At 35.6% G+C, this 6,030-nt stretch overlaps 2 protein-coding genes across 2 annotated transcripts in view; one reads left to right on the forward strand and one right to left on the reverse strand.

The window, feature by feature from the left end:
* The window catches only part of LOC139130895 (uncharacterized), a 140,908-nt gene extending 136,153 nt beyond the window's left edge, over positions 1 to 4,755 (forward strand). The window contains exon 14 of the mRNA XM_070696705.1: positions 4,330 to 4,755. The gene's annotated coding sequence lies outside the window, so the exon portion shown is untranslated. The remainder of the gene's footprint in view (positions 1 to 4,329) is intronic.
* LOC139130905 (uncharacterized) overlaps positions 1 to 6,030 on the reverse strand; it is a 78,408-nt gene that overhangs the window by 14,201 nt on the left and 58,177 nt on the right. The gene's annotated exons all lie outside the window — the stretch shown is intronic.

The raw sequence follows: 6,030 nt of genomic DNA on the forward strand, positions 1-6,030 counted from the left end.
ATTTCATTCCGTCACATCTAATTATGGCTCACCATTGTTTACTTGCTTCAAACTATGTTTGTGCCACAACAACAACCATTATGAGAAGTCTCTGACAATTATTTGAACACCTATCCTCTCCCCCCTCTCTCTCTCTCTCTCTCTCTCTCTCTCTCTCTCTCTCTCTCTCTCTCTCTCTCTCTCTCTCTCTCTCACACACACACACACACACACACACCTACACAAGTATTTTCTTTGAATTCGAATCCACTGTATTCCCCCACTGCGAATATTAACTCGCCGAACGCAAATTTGCTACATGAGGCGAACAGCTTTGATAATACTTCGATATATTTCTAACATTATCTGTTATGTGGGGGTTGACGTCAATAGTGTTTTTAGATATAAAACAGGGAAAACAGGTAATTGTGATTAAAGGACTACTACTAGCCTCTAGGGAGGTGTGTCACTTTACTAATTATAAACATAATTATACTGCTAGCCTGTGGTGGCAGGTCACTGAGGGGCCAAATGTCCACTATTTAGTTTCCTGTTTACATCTTAAGCTGTTCTTCTTTGTCACACCACGACGACATGTACGTGCTTTACGCCACGCACTGGGCGCTTTGTTCAAAATACCGTAAAATTTGCTGTACAGCATCACTATCGTAGTTTCAGTGAAAGTGTAGTTCTGGTCAAACAGCCCTTTACTTAAAAGGTTGTAAATTGTCATTCATATGAGATTTTGAAATGAATTCTCGACTATAACTAACGACGTAAGAGCGCAGAGTTATCTAGGGAGGACTACACAGTTAAGGTTCCAAGACAAGAAATTGACCTCTTTATTCTAACAATTCTCTGGTGGTTAATAAGCTCAGAACCCCCGTACATTATACATTTTCTAAAAGCCTAGATATAGGGAAAGATTTTGGTAATCACAGTGTCACCATTGTTTACATAACTATCACGTGACAGGTAATTTGCATAACCTTTCAAAAATCAGTTTTCCCTATGTTTTGTCTCAATTTTTCAAAATATCTGACTCAAACTTGCTGGAATGCAAGCTGTCACAATGTTCTTCAAAAGTGTGTCTCAGATTTTTTATATCTTGCTTAGTTTTTATTTGAGCACAATTTTAAAGAAATCAACTAGGGTTAAATTCACCGCTCCGGAATTTTTTCTGGCATAAAACATTATATTAAGAAGGTTTAACAAAATTCTGAGACACACTTTGGAAATTCTTTGGAACAGCTTGCACTCACACAAATTTCAGCCAAATATCTCATAGCATTTAAACAGAACATAGGGAAAACCGATATTGAAAGGTTATGCAAATTAACTGTCACGTGATAGTTATGTAAACAATGGTCACACTATGGTAACCAATATGTTTTCCCTATATCTAGGCTTTCCGAAAGTATATAATTTACGGGGATTCTGAGCTTATTAACCACTAGGAAATTGTTGGTTTAAAAAGGTCAATTTCTTGTCTTTGAACCTTATATAACCGCTCGACTTATTCCCCTACCTTAAAATAGTGGTTTGTTAACTACATACTCACACATCATTCACAAACTATATCAATTTCGGGGGTGGAAATTTAGATATCATGGGTGTCTGGAAAGTTTTCAAAAAAAAGATTCCCGGCAAATGTCAATGAAAATACAGCAACCAGAGAAGGCTTGACAAAAAATGATGACGCACTTAGGTGAAAGAAAAAACCATTGAAATTTACTTTCTAAAATATATACTTTGTTTTCAGGGGGCTCTTCGGGCTCAAAGGTTAGGCTGCGTCAGATGTGCCATGAGTGTTTTTGGGCGGGGGGGGGGGGTCGGGGTATATTTAGAGTACAATGTGTCCTTACAATAGCTTGATCAGAAAGGTATTATCGTGGCTGTAAATGTAGTAAAATTTTGCTTTTATAACGTTTGTTCAGTTCATTTGCTTGTTTCTTCCTACTGAAGCTTGACATCGCAAAGTAATTCGGGATGCAAACATAAGATTATATAAGCATATCTCATCTGTGATTACTTACAACTATATTGTGGCCATTTTCATTCTGGATATACAATAAACAAGAATTACATAATTTAAGCAGCTTGCATTGGTACGTTAAATGCGGAAAACTGAGGCAGCTCAGACTCAAAGTTTAAATAGGGCTAAGAAACTTAAATTTCAATATTTAATACGGCTTTGAATTTGTTAGTGTATTGTAAATAGGCCATCAAAAGACAAGGGCAAAGATGGATTTTAAATGTGTTTTGTTCCATATACGTAAATATACGTAAATATACTGAACGTATATCAGCATTTTACCCAGTGTCTGCTCATTTGTTGTAAAAGAAATATGCTACGTATAGATGCTGCACGTAAATGTTTAAAATTGTTTTATCATGTAAGCTCTAAGATTAATCAAATATCGTTTTTTTTAGTTTTATCAGCACGTGCGCTGTGCACTATTTACTTTTTCTTTTTCTGTGACCAATCTAAGACTGCCGAGTCACAAGTCAATGCCAATAAGCAAGTTCAGATTGCTTAGAATATGATATCGGATCAATTCAGGTTACAAAAATTGCAATATAGGAAAACAAAAGAAACATTACCTTAAAATCAGTAAATTGGGAATCAAAATTGATTGTCAGCCATAATGTTTTTCGGATCTGTATATGGATAATTCCTGCCTGATAAGATAAACGTTTTTCACAGTATATAAGTACAGATCGATTAGAAGGAATTACATCATATTATAGTGGCTTTCTTGAGAATAGATCCATCAGACAAGACAGATAATTTACTGAAGGAAACTAAAATGATTAATGTGTTACAGGTATGTTTATAAATAAATTCAGTGCGTGATTTGAGAAGAAAAAAGTGCGATGCACCTACAACTTTGACTTAAACGACAATGAGAAATATACGGTATTGAAATAGCTGCCCAAAATAAAACATATTAAATTCGGTGTTTTCAATGTTGAGTTGTACATTATAATGAATGGTATACAGCTGACCACCATCTTGCAATTATGAAAATGATCCTGTAATACAAACCTGCAATTGTTTAGTGTACATTCCAAATTGTATTTAAGAAAACCTTTGGGCGAAAAATAAAAGCTAATGTTTAATTATTCACTAATAAAAAAGTATACAGTCATTCACTACATTGAAATTATGCAAATTAGGCATGCCACAAAAATATTAAATGGTAACATATATTTTTTGTATTGTCGATGTCTTAGGCAAAGTCGTGGTAAAAAAGCGAAATTACAAAATAAACAGCTTATTTGAATCCTTTCCATGTAGTAGAATATGGTACGTAGGCAGCCATATTTAATATGCTGGTAACTCAAATAGTTATATGCTGACAGGGTGATAGCAATTGATTTTCTATTTTGTTGAGTTTGACAAAAATGTCAACTGAAGAAGACAAAGCCAAATTTATCCCTTCGGTTGCTAGAATACCATTACAGTAATAAGAATGTAGGTTGTCTCAAAATTCTAGGCACGTTGCCGTATTCGTCATTAACTTGATATCCATTGAATATCCAATATCCATTGACATTACACTTGCTCATACAATTAGTCAGCAGTTGGAATGAAATAATATCGTGTTTGCAGAGGGCACTGAACTGACTTTTGAAAACGAAAATTTACCTTCGAATCGTACTTCTAAATTGATTGCATATTAAAGACATCTTCTACGACATAAAAAATCAAACGTAAGTGACAAAACAGAAGTAAAAATGCAATATATGAACAATGGTGAATACAGTTCAATTATTAAAATATAAAGATAACAGTTAGTAATGAACATGATGAGACATTCTCAGTCTACGATAATTTTTCCAACTTCTTTAAACCCATATTATCGTGCTCGTCGTCTCAAAGGTACACTTTCGATAATTTTCTTTGTAAAATAAACACTGATTGCTAAATCTAAAGAGTAAAACAACTAGTAGACTAAAGATTGGTTTCAGGAGATACTGAAATAAATAAAGGAGAAATGATAAAAAAACGGTACAAGTATGTTTTTTTAGAGATATACAAAAATACCTGTCACGTAGATGTTAAATAATGAGAGAAATGAGTAAATTCTAACCAATAATATTTTGATAAAAGTGAAACTTGCCAACGATAACAAATATTTATCGGTGTTATTGATATAAGTAGTAATCCGGGACGGTAGTAGGAAAATAATTATGAACACGAATCAGATATCTACTCACAATCTAAATTATTTCTTAACCGCAAATTATGGAACGTTTAAACCTTATAAAATTTCTCTTTTCGCTGTCATGCCAGGAAATCCCACGAGAGTTTGACCGGTTGACCTCGCTGTTAATTTTATGCAGGAAATTACATTAACAATGCTTGGTCGAATGACGCAGTCCCTTGAGGGTGGGATCGCCAGTGTATAGGGGAGGAGTACCTTCCCGGTGGTGATAAGTGGTGCAGATTACCGTCGCCTAGGTGACTGGCGTATACGCATGCCAAAAGACACCTATGGTTGATTTCCTGTTGACAAGTCGGATGGCAGAGTTGCAAATACCTGGACTGAACCATTTGGTTTTTTGTGGGTGTCGGTGGTACTTTGACAATAAAAGTAAAGATGCACAGATATTGAGTTTATTGTCTTGTTTATGAGCGGCCAGTATTTCCAACAGCATGAATTACGTGCATTTGCCCTAGAAGAAATAAATAATTTCGAATAAAACATCGCGAATGTAACCACATTCCCTAAGCTTGACGTACACTTAAGTGCCCCAAAGAACCATGGAATCACCCAACTTTCGATCGAAGAGATGAGTTTTGCCAAACCACGTATACAGAAAAAGTGGCAGATGACTTTATTTTTAGAATCATAGACAGTATAGCGAGATGTAAAAAATGTGAAAGAGGCTCTCCCACGTAACTATCCTAAATGTTTTTTGTGTCGAGTTTGTGTTTGATTCGTTTCGAAAATGTGTTCCTACATTCTTATCCGATTGTGTGTGTTAATAAAAATGTTTGTTTCGCTTTGGATATTTGTAGAGAAGTTTGGATTAGTGTGTACGGTAATGTTTTGTTTGTGTGGGGAAAGCTTATGGCGAGACGCAGCCGGACCTATGTTGTTACAAAAGTTGATAAAGTCGCCCTTTGACGCTCGCGTTTCGAAACCCGAGTGTGGTTTCTCATCAGTCGCAGTGTTGATTCATTCCTTAGTTTGTGTATGTGAAAATTTATTTTAATGCATTTTAGTGGTCTTGGTTTTCGATAAGCGAGGCAAGTATATTAATTTTTGGTCACGTTGTGAGTCCGTTTGGTGGTTCGGTTTGTTTGTTCTATGTTTCTTTACTTCGGTAAATTTTGTTTTGACTGGTGTGTCTTTTAGGTTTGTGAATTTTTAGGCAATAAGTACCACTGCGGGGTACGGATTTTATGTTTATTTGATCAAGATACTTACAAGTATCCTGGTTGATGTGCTTGTTCTCGTACATTTTGATAAATAGTTCGTTTACTTTGTTTACTGTTTGTTCTGGCTTGTTGTGTATAATACTGAGTGTTGCGTAATTGCCTTTCGCATTCGAGTACGTAATCGTTTGTGTTGACAATGACGAAAACCCGACCCTTGTCGAAGGGTTTTTTTTTCCCGAAATTTGTCTATTGTTTGCAAGCTGGTTTATTCGCGATTCTTTTAGCGTGCGACATGTTTTGTTTCCTTGTTTGAAAGGGTATCTCTAGAAGTGCGAGTTTAGCAGCTTCAGATAGCTTTCAAGGTTTTGTAATTTGTTGTTCGTGGAGCCCAATTTGACTTTTGGTGTTGTTGCGATTGTTTGTGTCTCTCGACGTAGTGTAGTCATATTTTACGACTTTATTTGTTGAAATCCTGAGGTGGTTTTATTCTGTTTGGTTTTGTTGGTGTCCGAATTAATTTTAAGGCTTTTGCCTCGTACTATTTTACGGAGTTTCATAGTTTGAGCGATGATAGGTTGTTGTTGAATTTCATGTTGCTGTCGGCTTTTCTTTGGAAATAGCTGATTTATTTCCACTGCCTTTTTTTCTGTTACGTTACG

The sequence above is a fragment of the Ptychodera flava genome, chromosome 1 (assembly GCF_041260155.1).
Source record: "Ptychodera flava strain L36383 chromosome 1, AS_Pfla_20210202, whole genome shotgun sequence".
Lineage (NCBI taxonomy): Eukaryota > Metazoa > Hemichordata > Enteropneusta > Ptychoderidae > Ptychodera > Ptychodera flava.